Source organism: Urocitellus parryii, chromosome 4, assembly GCF_045843805.1.
Source record: "Urocitellus parryii isolate mUroPar1 chromosome 4, mUroPar1.hap1, whole genome shotgun sequence".
NCBI lineage: Eukaryota > Metazoa > Chordata > Mammalia > Rodentia > Sciuridae > Urocitellus > Urocitellus parryii.
The window spans coordinates 49,346,404-49,360,283 of NC_135534.1; positions in this window are offsets into that span (position 1 = coordinate 49,346,404).

Genomic DNA, 13,880 nt, shown 5'->3' on the forward strand with positions numbered 1-13,880 from the left:
CTAGGGCCTCATACATGCTAGGCAAGCACTCTATCACTAAGCTACACCCCCAGCCCTTTTAATTTTGAGACAGGAATACACTACCATGTCTGACTCTTCTGTGCTTTCTTTTAAACAGTTTTATTGAAGTCTAATTTACACACCATAAAATCCAACCATTATAAATGTATAAATTCAGTGATTTGGTAAATTAATAGAACTGTGCAACTCTCACCACAATCTGGTGTTAGAACAGTTCCATAGTCCAAAGAATTCCCTGGTGCCCATTTAGTAGTTAATCTTCACTCCTGTCTCAACCCAGACAACCACTTAATCTGCTTTCTGCTTCTTTAAATGTGCCTTTTCTAAATATTTCACATAAACAGAATGATACCTGTAGTTTTTGTTGTTGTTGTTTCTGGTTTCTTTTACTCAGTATCATGTTTTTAGATTCATCCATGTTGTAGTACATACTAGTAGTTTATCCTTGTAAGTTATGCAATGATATTCCATTATGTGGATATATCACAATGTGTTCATCCATTCCCCAGCTGGTGAACATTTAGATTGTTTCCCTTTTTAATATTGCGAATAATAGTAAAATCTTTTGAATACATGTCTTCCTGTGGACATATGATGGGTAGATTCATAGAAAATGAATTTCTGGATTGTATCATTGAGTTTATGCTCAGCTTTTCAGGAGACTGACAAACTGTTATCCAGAGTGTTATACCATTTTATACTCCCTGAAGCAATACATGAGGGCTCCAATATCTCCACACCCTCACCAACATGTGATACTGTTTTTATTATTATTATTATTATTATTATTATTATTTCCCTTCTGGTGAGTATATTGTGGCATTTCATTGAGGTTTTAATTTTCAAGTTGTTCTGTTTTCTTTTAGAAATCTTCTAGTGCCAGGAGTGGTGGGGCACGCCTGTAATCTCAGCTACTTGGGAGGCTGAGATAAGAGGATCAAAAGTTAGAAGTCAGCCTGGGCAATTTGATGAAACCAAGTCTCAAAGATAAAAAAGCTGGAGATGTTTGTAGCTCCATGGCAGACTGCTTGCCCAGCATGCACTAAGCTCTGGGTTCAATTCCTAGTACTAGAAAAAAAAAACATCTTATAGTATTAGCTCTTAAAATTTATTTTTATTTTATTTTTTAAAAAATTTTTAGTTATAGATAGACACAATATCTTTATTTGTTTATTTTTATGTGGTGCTGGGGATCGAACCCAAGGTCTCACGCATGCAAGGCAAGAGCTCTACTACTGAGCTACAGCCCCAACCCAGCTCTTAAAATTTATAATCATGTTGAAATAATTTTTGCACATGGTATAGGTAAGAGTCTGAGTTCATTTGTGTGTATATATGTATGTGTGTGTGTATTCAATTTTCCAAGTATCATTTGTTGAAGAAACTGTCTTTTCCATCAATCAGTTTTCCTTGCTCCTTTGTCAAAAATCAAACAACTGTTTTATTTCTGGATTATTATAGTCCATTGATTTATATGCAAATCTTTGTACTAATACCATACTCTGTTGATTACTATGTCTCCTAAGTTTGACTTCCTTTATTTTATTTATTTTTGGTACTGAGAATTGAACCCAAGGATACTCTACCACTGAACCACATCCCGAGTCCTTTCCTTTCCTTCCTTTCCTTCCTTCCTCCTTTCCTCCTTCCCTTCCTCCCTTTCCTTTCCTTCCCTTCCCTCCTTCCTTTTCTTTCTTTCTTTAGATACCTGGGATTGAACTCAGGGGCACTTGACCACGGAGCCACATCCCCAGCCTTATTTTGTATTTTTTTTAGAGACAGGGTCTCACTGATTTACAGCACCTCACTTTTGCTGAGGCTGGCTTTGAACTCGCTATCCTCCTGCCTCAGTCTTCTGAGCCACTGGGATTACAGGTGTTCACCACCAGGCCTGGTTTCATTTTTTATTTTGAGGCAGGGTCTCGCTAAGTTGCTGAGGCTGGTCTTGAATTTGCAATTTTTCTGCTGAGTTATTGAGAGGATCAAAATTTAAAAAAAATAAATAAAAAGGGTTAGGGGTGTTTCTCAGTGAGTGAGGCCCTAGGTTTAATCCCCAGGACTAAAAAATAAAAATAAAAATAAATAAATTCAAGTGTTTCATTACTCTTTTGTAGCTTGCTGAATTTATTTTAATTTTTAATTTTTTTGTCTTTGCACATTTTTATTGGTGCATTATAGTTGTACATAATGATGGGATTTGTTGTTACATATTTGTACACGCACACAGTATAGCATTATAATTGAGCCAATATCACTCCCTAGCACTTGCCTCCTCCCTTCCATCTCCCCTTCCCCTGGTGCCTTTCCTCTACTGATCTTCCTTTGATTTTCATGAGATCCCCACCCTCCCGACTTCCTTTTCCTTTTTCCTCTCTAGTTTCCATGAAAGAAAACATATAACCTTTGACCTTTTGAGTTTGGCTTATTTTGCTCAGTATAACGGTCTCTAATTCCATCCATTTTTCTGCAAATGACATCATTTTATTTTTATTTATAGCTGAATAAAACTCCATATACCACATTTTCTTTACCCATTCATCTCTTGATGAATACCTAGGCTGGTCCCATAGTTTAGTATTGTGAATTGTGCTGTTATAAACATGGACGTGCATATGTCCCTGTAGTATGTTGATTTTAATTCTTTTTTTTTTTAATTTAACATTTTTATTTAAATAATTCTCATCCAGTACAACGGTATATGTGATGTACTAATTTGATCTTTCGTGCTATCTTAAACACACAACTGTTAAAATTAAAAATTTAGAAACCTCTTGTCTACTTTAAATCTTCTCATGTTCTGCCATGGGTATAAGTCTTGTGCTTTGGGGGAGACTAGGCTAAATAACAGGGAAATGTCACTCACATATTGTAGAGAGGACCTGTCTAACAGGCACCAGGGAAAGGGATATTAGGGCTCTATCTGAAGTGTGAGGGGTAAAAATTTGTTCCCAGGATGTAGGCTCTCTATTCACCTCTCTTATTGTTTCTCTTGCTGAGAAAAAACTTTTTAGTTTAAGTAAGTCCCATTTATTTATCCTTGTTATTAACTCTTGGGCTATGGGAATTTGGAGCCTAACCCCACAGTATGTAGATCGTAGCCAACTTTTTCTTCTATCAGACGCAGTGTCTCTGATTTGATATCTAGCTCCTTGATCTATTTTGAGTTAACTTTTGTGCATGGAGAGAGAAAGGGATTCAGTTTCATTTTGTTGCATATGGATTTCCAGTTTTCCCAGCACCATTTGTTGAAGATGCTATCCTTACTCCATTGCATGCTTTTAGCCCCTTTATCAAATATAAGAAAGTTGTAATTTTGTGGATTGGTTTCTGTGTCCTCTATTATGTACCATTGGTCCACCTGCCTGTTTTGGTACCAGTACCACGCTGTTTTTGTTACTATTGCTTTGTAGTACAGTTTGAACTCTGGTATCGCTATACCTCCAGATTCACACTTCCTGCTTAGAATTGCTTTTGCTATTCTGAGTCTTTTGTTTTTCCATATGAATTTCATGATTGCTTTATCTATTTCTACAAGAAATGCCGTTGGGATTTTAATTGGCATCGCATTAAACCTGTAGAGAACTTTGGGTAGTATCGCCATTTTGATGATGTTAGTTCGGCCTATCCATGAACAGGGTACATTTTTCCATCTTCTAAGATCTTCTTCTATCTCTCTCTTTAGGGTTCTGCAGTTTTCATTGTATAAATCTTTCACCTCTTTTGTTAGGTTGATTCACAAGTATTTTATTTTCTTTGAGGATATTGTGAATGGAGTGGTTTTCCTCATTTCCATTTCAGAAGTTTTGTTGCTGATATACAGGAATGCCTTTGATTTATGCGTGTTGATTTTATATCCTGCCACTTTGCTGAATTCATTTATTAACTCTAGAAGTTTCTTTGTAGACCCTTTTGGGTCTGTTAAATATATTATCATGTCATCCGCAAATAGCGATAATTTAAGTTCTTCTTTTCATATTTTTATGCCTTTAATTTCTTTTGTCTGTCTAATTGCTCTGGCTAGTGTTTCAAGGACTAAATTGAATAGAAGTGGTGATAGAGGGCATCCCTGTCTTGTTCCAGATTTTAGAGGGAATGCCTTCAGTTTTTCTCCATTTAGGATGATGCTAGCCTGAGGTTTAGCATATATAGCTTTTACAATGTTGAGGTAAGTTCCTGTTATCCCTAGTTTTTCTAGTATTTTGAAGATAAAGGGATGCTGTACTTTGTCAAATGCTTTTTCTGCATCTATTGAGATGATCATATGGTTCTTGTCTTTAAGTCTATTGATGTGGTGAATAGTATTTATTGATTTCCATATATTGAACCAGCCTTGCATCCCAGGGATGAATCTTACTTGATCATGGTATACAATTTTTTGGATATGCTTTTGTATTTGATTTGCCAGGATTTTATTGAGAATTTTTGCATCCAAGTTCATTAGAGATATTGGTCTGTAGTTTTCTTTCTTTGAAGTGCCTTTGTCTGGTTTCTGGATCAGGGTGATGTTGGCCTCATAAAATGAATTTGGAAGAGCTCCTTCTTTTTCTATTTCTTGAAATAGCTTGAAAAGTATTGGTATTAATTCTTCTTTGAAGGTTTTGTAAAACTCCGCTGTATACCCATCCAGTCCAGGACTTTTTTTGGTTGGTAGTCTTTTGATGGCTTCTTCAATTTCTTCCTTTGTTATTGGTCTGTTTAAATTGTGTGTGTCTTCCTGACTCAATCTGGGCAGATCGTATGACTTAAGAAATTTATTGATATCTTCACTATTTTCTATTTTATTGGAATATAGGGTTTCAAAATACTTTCTAATTATCTTCTGTATTTCTTAGTGTCTGTTGTGATATTGCCTTTTTCATCCCGTATGTTAGTAATTTGAGTTCTCTCTCTTCTTCTCTTCGTTAGCATGGCTAAGGGCCTGTCGATCATATTTATTGTTTCAAAGAACCAACTTTTAGTTTTTTCAATGTTTTTTTTTGTTTCAATTTCGTTGATTTCTGCTCTAATTTTAATTATTTCTTGTCTTCTACTACATTTGCTGTTGTTTTGTTCTTCCTTTTCTAGGTTTTTGAGGTGTAGTGTGAGTTCATTTATTTGTTGGTTTTTTCTTTTTTTGAGGAAAGAACTCCAAGAAATGAATTTCCCTCTTAAAACTGCTTTCATTGTGTCCCATAGATTCTGGTGTGTTGTGTCTGTATTTGTCATTTGTCTCTATGAATTTTTTTATCTCCTCCTTTATGTCTTCTGTAACCCATTGATCATTCAGTAACATATTGTTCATTTTCCATGTGATGTAGGATTTTTCCTTCCTTCTTTTATCATTGATTTCCAGTTTCATTCCATTATGATCAAATATGGTGCATGGTATTATCTCCACGCCTTTATATTTACTAAGAGTTGCCCTATGGCATAATATATAGTCTATCTTTGAGTAGGATCCATGTGCTGCTGAGAAGAATGTGTATCCACTTGATGATGGTTGATATATTCTATATATGTCAGTTAAGTCTAGGTTACTGATTGTGCTATTGAGTTCAATAGTTTCTTTATTCAGCTTTTGTCTAGAGGATCTGTCTAATGGTGAGAGCAGTGTGTTGAAGTCACCCATAATTATTGTGTTGTGGTCTATTTGACTCTTGAACTTGAGGAGAGTTTGTTTTATGAACGTTGCAGCTCCATTGTTTGGTGCATACAAATTGATAACTGTTATGTCTTGTTAGTGGATGGTTCCTTTTAACAGTATATAGTGTCCTTCTTCATCCCTTTTGATTAACTTAGGTTTGAAGTTGATTTTATTCGATATGAGTATGGCCACTCCTGCTTGCTTCCGAGGGCCATGTGAGTGATATGTTTTTTCCCAACCTTTTACCTTCAGCCTGTGTATGTCTTTTCCTATCATATGAGTCTCCTGAAGGCAGCATATTGTTGGATTTGTTTTTTTGATCCAGGTTACTAGCCTATGTCTCTTGATTGGTGACTTTAGGCCATTAACATTTAAGGTGACAATTGAAATATGATTTGTACTTCCAGTCATGTTTATTTACTTATTTGTTTTAGTTTGGCTAGTTTTTACTTTTTGGTTATTTTCCTCCCCCTTTACTGAGATACCTCCTGCTGTTAGTTTTGGGCACTATTTTTCAATTCCTCCTCTTGTAGTATTTTGCTCAAAATGCTTTGCAGTGCTAGTTTTCTGGCTTCAAATTCTTTTAGCTTTTGTTTATCATGAAAGATTTTAATTTCATTGTCAAATCGGAAGCTTAATTTTGCTGGATACAGTATTCTTAGTTGGAAACCATTATTTTTCAGCGTTTGAAATACATTGTTCCAGGATCTTCTCGCTTTTAAAGTCTGTGATGAAAAATCAGTCGTTAACCTGATTGGTTTACCCCTGAATGTAATCTGCCTCCTTTCTCTTGTAGCTTTTAATATTCTCTCCTTGTTCTGTATGTTGGCTATCTTCATAATTATATGTCTTGGAGTTGGTCTATTACGGTTTTGAATGTTTGGGGTCCTGTAGGCTTCCAGGATTTGGTAATCCATTCCATCTTTCATCTCTGGGAAGTTTTCTAGAATTATTTTATTTAATAGGTTGTCCATTCCTTTGGTTTGATTCTCTATGCCTTCTTCTATCCCGATGACTCTCAAATTTGTTTTTTTATGACATCCCATATTTCTTGAATAGACTGCTCATGGGATTTAAGCATCTTTTCTGTGTTCACTATATTCTTTTCAAGTTGATAAACTTTGTCTTCATTATCTGATGTTCTGACTTCTACTTGATCCAGTCTATTTGTAATATTCTCGTTTGAGTTCTTAATTTGGTTTATAGTTTCCTGCATTTCTAGGATTACTGTTTGATTTTTTTTAAGATCTCTATCTCCTGGTAAAGCTCGTTCTTTGCCATTTGAATTTGTTTGTTTAATTCATTTTCAAAATATACTTTTATTGCTTGGACTTGCTGTCTCATGTCTTCTCTAATATTCCTTTCCATCTGAGTTAGGTATGCCTTGAGTTCTTTCCCTATCCCTGTTTCTGATGCTTCTAGGTCCTCCTGTAGAATTAAGTTGTCCTGCATTGTTTGTACTCCTTTTTTCCCTTGTTTTTTCATGATGTTCACGCTACTTTCCAGCTCTATTTGATTGCTGTGTTTCTGCTCTCTTCTATAAATTTGTTTTGGTTTTTTATATCTCTGTTGTCTCTCCTTTGTGTTGGTAGACTATGCTTGCTAAAGTGGATTCCGCTGGGAAGGAATTCCGACTGCCGAGCTCCTGTGACGTCACCTCTCTGCTATGGCAGGCCCCAGGCTCCTTACTGGGGTGTCCGAATGGAGGGGTGGGACTGGACTGTCTCTGGTTGGTTTCAACTCCTGGACACCGGCAGCCGGGTGGTCTCCAGCGGCCCAGTCGCAGGTCGTAGGCGGGCGGGTGGTCCCCAGCTGCCCAGTCGCGCGGGCAACCGGCGGGCGATTGGTCGCCGTTGGGTGTGCGGTTTCCAGCTGCTCAGTCGCAGGGGCAATGGGCCGGATGTTTCTGGTGGGCGGGCAATCTCTAGCTGCCCAGTCGTGCGGTTGGTTGCCGGAGTTTTGCAGGCGTGCGTGCGTTTTCCAGACACGAGGGCCTGGCCTCTAGTCCCCTGGTTTCTCCTGCTAGTCCTGGTTTCTCCTGCTAGACCAGATTTCCCCTGAGTGATGCCTCTCGGCAGTTCAAACTGTACTCTGGGCCTGCCATTTGTTGGGGCGTGGAGGGTGGCTATTGAGACCCCCCCCCCCCCGCACTCTATTGTTTTTTGTTTTTCCGCTTGCCCCTCCCCCCGCGCTGGCAATACAGGTTTCGTTTTCCCTGCTCATGGGAGGGGGAGTGAAGGTCTGGTGTCTCTAGTCCCCCCCCCCCCCCCGTGTCTTTATGCAGGCTTGCTCTGATAATCCCTCCCCCGGAGAGCCTAGGAGACATTTTATGCGAATTCCCCACTGTATGGGAGATGAGCTGAGTAACACGCACCTGTTTTATTGTTGCAATCTGTCAGAGAGTGGCGGTGGTTACTTCAGCTCTCCAAGATAGTGGCCGCTGGTTTCCTTGGTGGAGTTTCCGTTGTGGGGGATAGAACTGTCCCGTTTCCTTCCCCGTCTGAAATCCCGAACTCAGCCCGGGGCTCTGTGAGTGCTCAGGCGGCAGGATTCCACAGAATCTGCAGCAATCTCCCTGCTTGCTGGTCGCTTCGCGGCAGCTCCCCGCCGTCTGTAGCCGCGGGGCGGGCCGCAGGGATCAGTCAGCCCGGATCTCCAGTCGCACAGTTGGCTCATGTATGAGACTCAATTACCGAACCTCGGTGCTGGAAATCCTTCCTCTAGGTTTCGGTGCACCCCCATTTTGCTGTAAGTTCCTAACAAGATAGTTTTTTGTCGTTCTAACTTGTTATTCACCCGTGCAGTGGCGTGGTACACGGGGTGTGATGCACTCTATTCGTGGCCATCTTGGGGATATATCGATTTTAAATTCTTCAGAATAAATACCTGATATAGCTAGGTCATATGATAAAATTCCATGCCTCATATTTTTTTTAGTTGTTGATGGACATTTCTTTTATTCATTTATTTATATGTGGTGCTGAGAATTAAACCCTGTGCCTCACACATATTAGGCAAGTGCTCTGACCACAACCCCAGTCCATGCCTAGCCTTTTGAAATCACACTGATCATACTGATTTCCATAGTGGTTGTACTAATTTTCAATCCCACCAACCACGCAAATGTGTTCTTTATACTCCATATCCTCTTCAACATTTATTACTGTTTGTATTCTTGATGATTACCATTCTAACTACTGTGAGATGAAATCTTAGGATAGTTTTGATTTGCATTTCCCTAATTGCTAATGACATTGGACATTTTTTCATACATTTGTTGGATATTTGTATTTCTTCTTTTCAGGAATATTTGTTTAATTCATTTTCCCATTTACTAACTGAGTTATTTGGGTCTTTTTGTTGTTGTTTTGGGTGTCAAGTTTTTTTTGAGTTTTCTACATATTCTAGATATTAATCCTGTATCAGAAGAATAGCTGGTGAAGATTTTCTCCCATTCTGTAGCTTCTTTCTTCACATTCTTAATTATTTCCTTTGCTGTGCAAAAACTTTTAAATTTGATGCCATCCCATGTATCACCTCTTGACATTATTTCCTGAGCTTTGAAGGTCCTATTGAGAAAGTCACTGCCTGTGCCTATATGCTGGAGTGTTGACCCTACATTTTCTTCTAGGAGTTGCCTAGTTTCTGGCCTAATTCCGAGGTCTTTGACCCATTTGGTGTTGATTTTTCTGCAGGCTGAGAGATAAGGGTCTACTTTTATTCTTCTACATATGGATAACCAGTTTTCCCAGCATCATTTGTTAAAAAGACTGTCTTTTCTCCAATGTATGTTGTCAGCACCTTTGTCAAGGATCAGATGACTGCAGTTGTGTGGGTTTCTCTGCGTGTCTTCTATTCTATACCATTGGTCTCTGTGTCTGTTTTTATGCTAGTACCAGGCTTGCATAATTTCACCTGAGAAGTCTGATGTTATTTTCTATGTTCTTCTCTATGTAATACCTTTTCGTCTTTATCACTGGTTTTAAGTAAATTAATTAAGATGTGCCTTGATTGTCTACATGCTCTTCTGCTTGGGCTACATCAAGATTCTTGGGTTTGCTTTTCATCAAATTTGGAAATTTGGGGTTCTTTGTTTATTTATATATTTTTTTTCTGCCCCCTCCCTATCCTATCCATCAGGATTTCCTATTATATATAATTGGAAATTGTTCAATGATGCCCCATTCTTCTTTTTTTTAAGTTTTACTTTGGATATTTTTTATTACTGTCTCTTCAAATTCCCCTTCTATGGTATCTAATCTATTAGTCCCATTTGTTTTTTTTTTTATTTGTTTGGGTTTTTTGTTGTTGATGTTTTTAATCTCAATATTGCATTTTTCATTTTTAGGTTTGATTTAAGTCTTTTTATATCTTTTATGTTCCATCTCTCTCCTGGATAAGCTTATGTTTTCTTCTGTCTTCCAAACCATATAAGTATATTTGTAATGTCTTATTTTGTTCTTATCTTCTAATTCTATCATCTGTGTCATTATGGGTCTGTTTCTATTGATTGTTTTTTCTCCTCACTGTGCATCTTTTCATATCTGGTAAAGTTAATCCAGTGCCAACAGTGTGAATTTCACATTGTTGTTGTATTGTACTTTTTCCCCCTTGTTTTCAGTTTTGTTCCAGGGTGTAGTTAACTTACTTGGAAACAATTTGATTATTTTGAAGTTGGTGTTTTGGGAACAAAATCTATTCTAGGAATAATTTGGCTCTATTGTGAGACAATATCCTTTTGAGTATCTACCCCATGCTTAATATGAGTTTCTTCATTCTATGTTGTTGGTAATATAAACTATTTCCAAACTTATGTAATCTCCAAATCTTTTTATTTCCTCGGCTTCTAGTAACTTCCTCTTGGCATACAGTCATCATAGTTGGGTAAAAATTTAAAGGGAGCCCTCTGGAGTTTGTACTCTTCCCTTAGCCATCCTGGCCTCCCTAAGTGACTAGTTGTCTCCTCAACTCAAAGAATGTGCCAGCCCTGCCTAGGTTCCCCCTCTATTCACTAAGTCTGGAAATGGTCTCCAGGCAGCAAGCTGGTATAGTATTAGGACTCTTATTTTTACTCCCTCTTTCAGGGATCAGTGTTCTTCATGACCTGTTGTCCAATGTCTGAAACGTTTATTGCATATATTTTGTCTGGTTTTATAATTAGTTTGTCAGGAAGTTAAATCAAGTACCTATTACTCCATCTTGACTAAAAGTAAAAGTCCTTGATGCCAACAGCCTCCTAAAATCTCCCCAGGTGTTCTTATTGTTCAAATTTGATGTATATGGGTGTGGTCCAAAATATTGAGATAAAGAGAGTTTACAAACACCCATAATCTCCCTGTGGTAACAACTTGGATTCATACTTTAGGTATTTCACATTTCCTTCCATTATTCTTTATATGTTTTTTTCTATGCTGTGTGGTTTTTACATCAGTCTTCTGCTTACTTGACCTCTTTCTAGCCTTTGACACTAGTGATCACTTCCTCATTCTTAAAATTTTGTACGTTGTTAGATTTCCTGATTTTACTCTAGTTCTTCTACATCCTAGGAATCCTCTCTCAAAGTCTCCTTAATGAATTCCTCTTCTTCCATGTGTCCTTAAATATTGACTTATTTCTTATTCCTCTTCTCATTCAATATCTACACTCTCCCTCAGGAATCTCATCTATTACCCATGACTTCAATTATCATCCATCTGCTCAGGACTCACAAATTTGTATTTCCATATCTCCTTTCCCAATGCTCCAGATCTGCATAGCCAATTGTCTAAGGCACACCTCTACTTGGATGTTTCACATATGTCCCAAATGGGACTCACCACCTTCCCTAAGAACTTTAAAGCATCATGGTTCCATCTCAATGAAAGGCTCTAACATTTACCCTTCTTCCCAAACTAGAAATATAGAAGCCATGCGCAACAATTCCTTCTTGCTTCTTAACCCCCAGACATTTAATGGGGAACCCATTTTTCACTAGTTTATCTTATAAATAGTTTTCTGCAAACCCATGCTCTAGTTTCTCCATATTCTTGTCATTCACACTTCTCTCACGTGATCTATTGCAACAACCTCTTATTTGGTCTCTGAATAAATGGTGGATGCATTGTGGTCTTTGCAAAACACCAATTAGTTCATATCACTCCCCTGTTTAAAGAGCTCCAACCATTACAGGATAAAATCCAAAATATTTAGCTTAGTATGTATAAGACCCTTCAGGGTCCTCCTCCCAAACTCCCCTTTCAGCCTTACTCCCTGCTCCTCCCACTTGCCTTGCTCCTTGATCACAGCATCCCTTCTGCTTTTGTACACTCTTCCTTCTGCCTAAAAAGTCTTTTCCCATTCTGTTTGCCAAATGCCTTCTTATATTTCAGTATCTAGCATAAATATACACCTCTTTGGTGAATCCATTCTTGGAACCCCTCAAGAAATGCACCTCTCATTCCTCCTAACCATTACTGCACTTGTGACAGTGGCCTGTAATTATGGATTCATATCTGTTTCTCCTATACATTCTTCAAAAACAGTGGACATCTTATTCCTCTGTGTATGTATCTCTCTAACCAGGGCTCAGTATAATAGGCACCCAATAAGTATATAATTCTTGATTTTCTAACTCAAGCTCCATGCATAGTCTTTGGAAGGCATCCTGAGCTCCATGATATTTCAGGGTATTTTTATATATATTTATATTTATTTCAGGGTTTTGAGGGTATTTTCCTGGAAAGACACACTCTGGTCATCAGATTTTCAGAGAAGCCTAGATTTACAAGCAGTTAAGTATGCCTACCTTAGGGGAAAACTATGGCCAGGAAATTGGCTTTAGAAATCTGAAGCTCAGCCAGAGCCTAAACTTTACTTGGGAGTGGGATGACTTCATGCTGCTGCTGCTGTCTGTCAATCCTGTGATGAGGTGAGAACTGTAAGAAGGGGATGCAGCAGCTCTTACTGCAGGTAGGAACGTTCAAAATGTTGAGTCCTCAAAGCCCAGGACCCTTCTCTCTCCACCCTCTTCTACTTTCTTTGTCTATCTCTTTTCTGCTTATGAGCATACATACCAGGATGAATACAAGCTCAAAAACACACACACACACACACACACACACACACAGACGTGTGCGCGCGCGCGCGAGCGCACGCAAGAGAGGCAGGCAGGCACATATACATTCATCTGCAGACCTACAGATAAACATGAACAAACTGGCCACATACAAATGTGCATCTGGATCACACACAACTCACTCCTGCATATGTACATATGTACATATGTTCCTTATGTTCCCACACACATACACACATCTATGCATGTGAAACTCACATGACCTGGCTCCCGCCTCTCTCTCTCCTGCTGAGAGTGAGCTCTGCCCCTGGCATTAGGCCCATGGAGACAGCCGACTGGAGCCATCTGTCAGGCTGAGGTTCCTGAGCACCGCCCATCCTGCCTGAGCTCAGACAGTCGGCATGCTGGGCATGCAGCCTCCCTATTCTCTCTGGCTGAATCATGCTGAGTGAGCTGGCCTGGCTAGAGTTTATCAAATCGGAACAGAATTTTGGCAAAACAGATGACTTCTGAGTTTGGCATTTGTGGGCTTGGGAAGTGGGGACCTGGGATGGAGGGGGCAGAGTGGAAGAGGGAGGAAAATTGGTTTAGCTATACTGAGAGATGCCAAAGAACTGAATTCAAGAAGCAGTGTGACAGAGGGACTTAGATGCCAGAAAAAATGTAAAAAAAGAAACCTGATTCAAATTCTAGCTCAGCCACTTAAAAGCCATGTGACTTTGAACATGGGAACTTATCTCTTTAAACCTCAGTTTCTTCTATAAAATTTACCTAATAAAATCACCTAACTCATAGGCTTGATCACAAAATTTTATGACATGGTAATTATCATTTAGCACAGTGCACTGGCATATAGCAAGAACTTAAAGGTGGTATCTATTATAGTCAAAGAACACAAAGTCCAAAGAGAACATGTAGCCCAGCTAGCCCAGCTGGACCACTCCTTTTAACCCACCAATCCATCCCCATTGCTCACACACTTGGTACCCTAACATGGTAGCTGTCTCCATCTGAAAACCATATGCCCTTTCCCACCCTACACTTCATGGCCATTTGTTGGATTCCTGACTACCATTCCTCACACTCAACTTTTAAATCACTGCCCCCATGGACATCAACCTTCATCTCTGCACAGCCTCTCAGATTACCTCTGCCTCTGGCTGCTCACCTATGCAGCTCCCA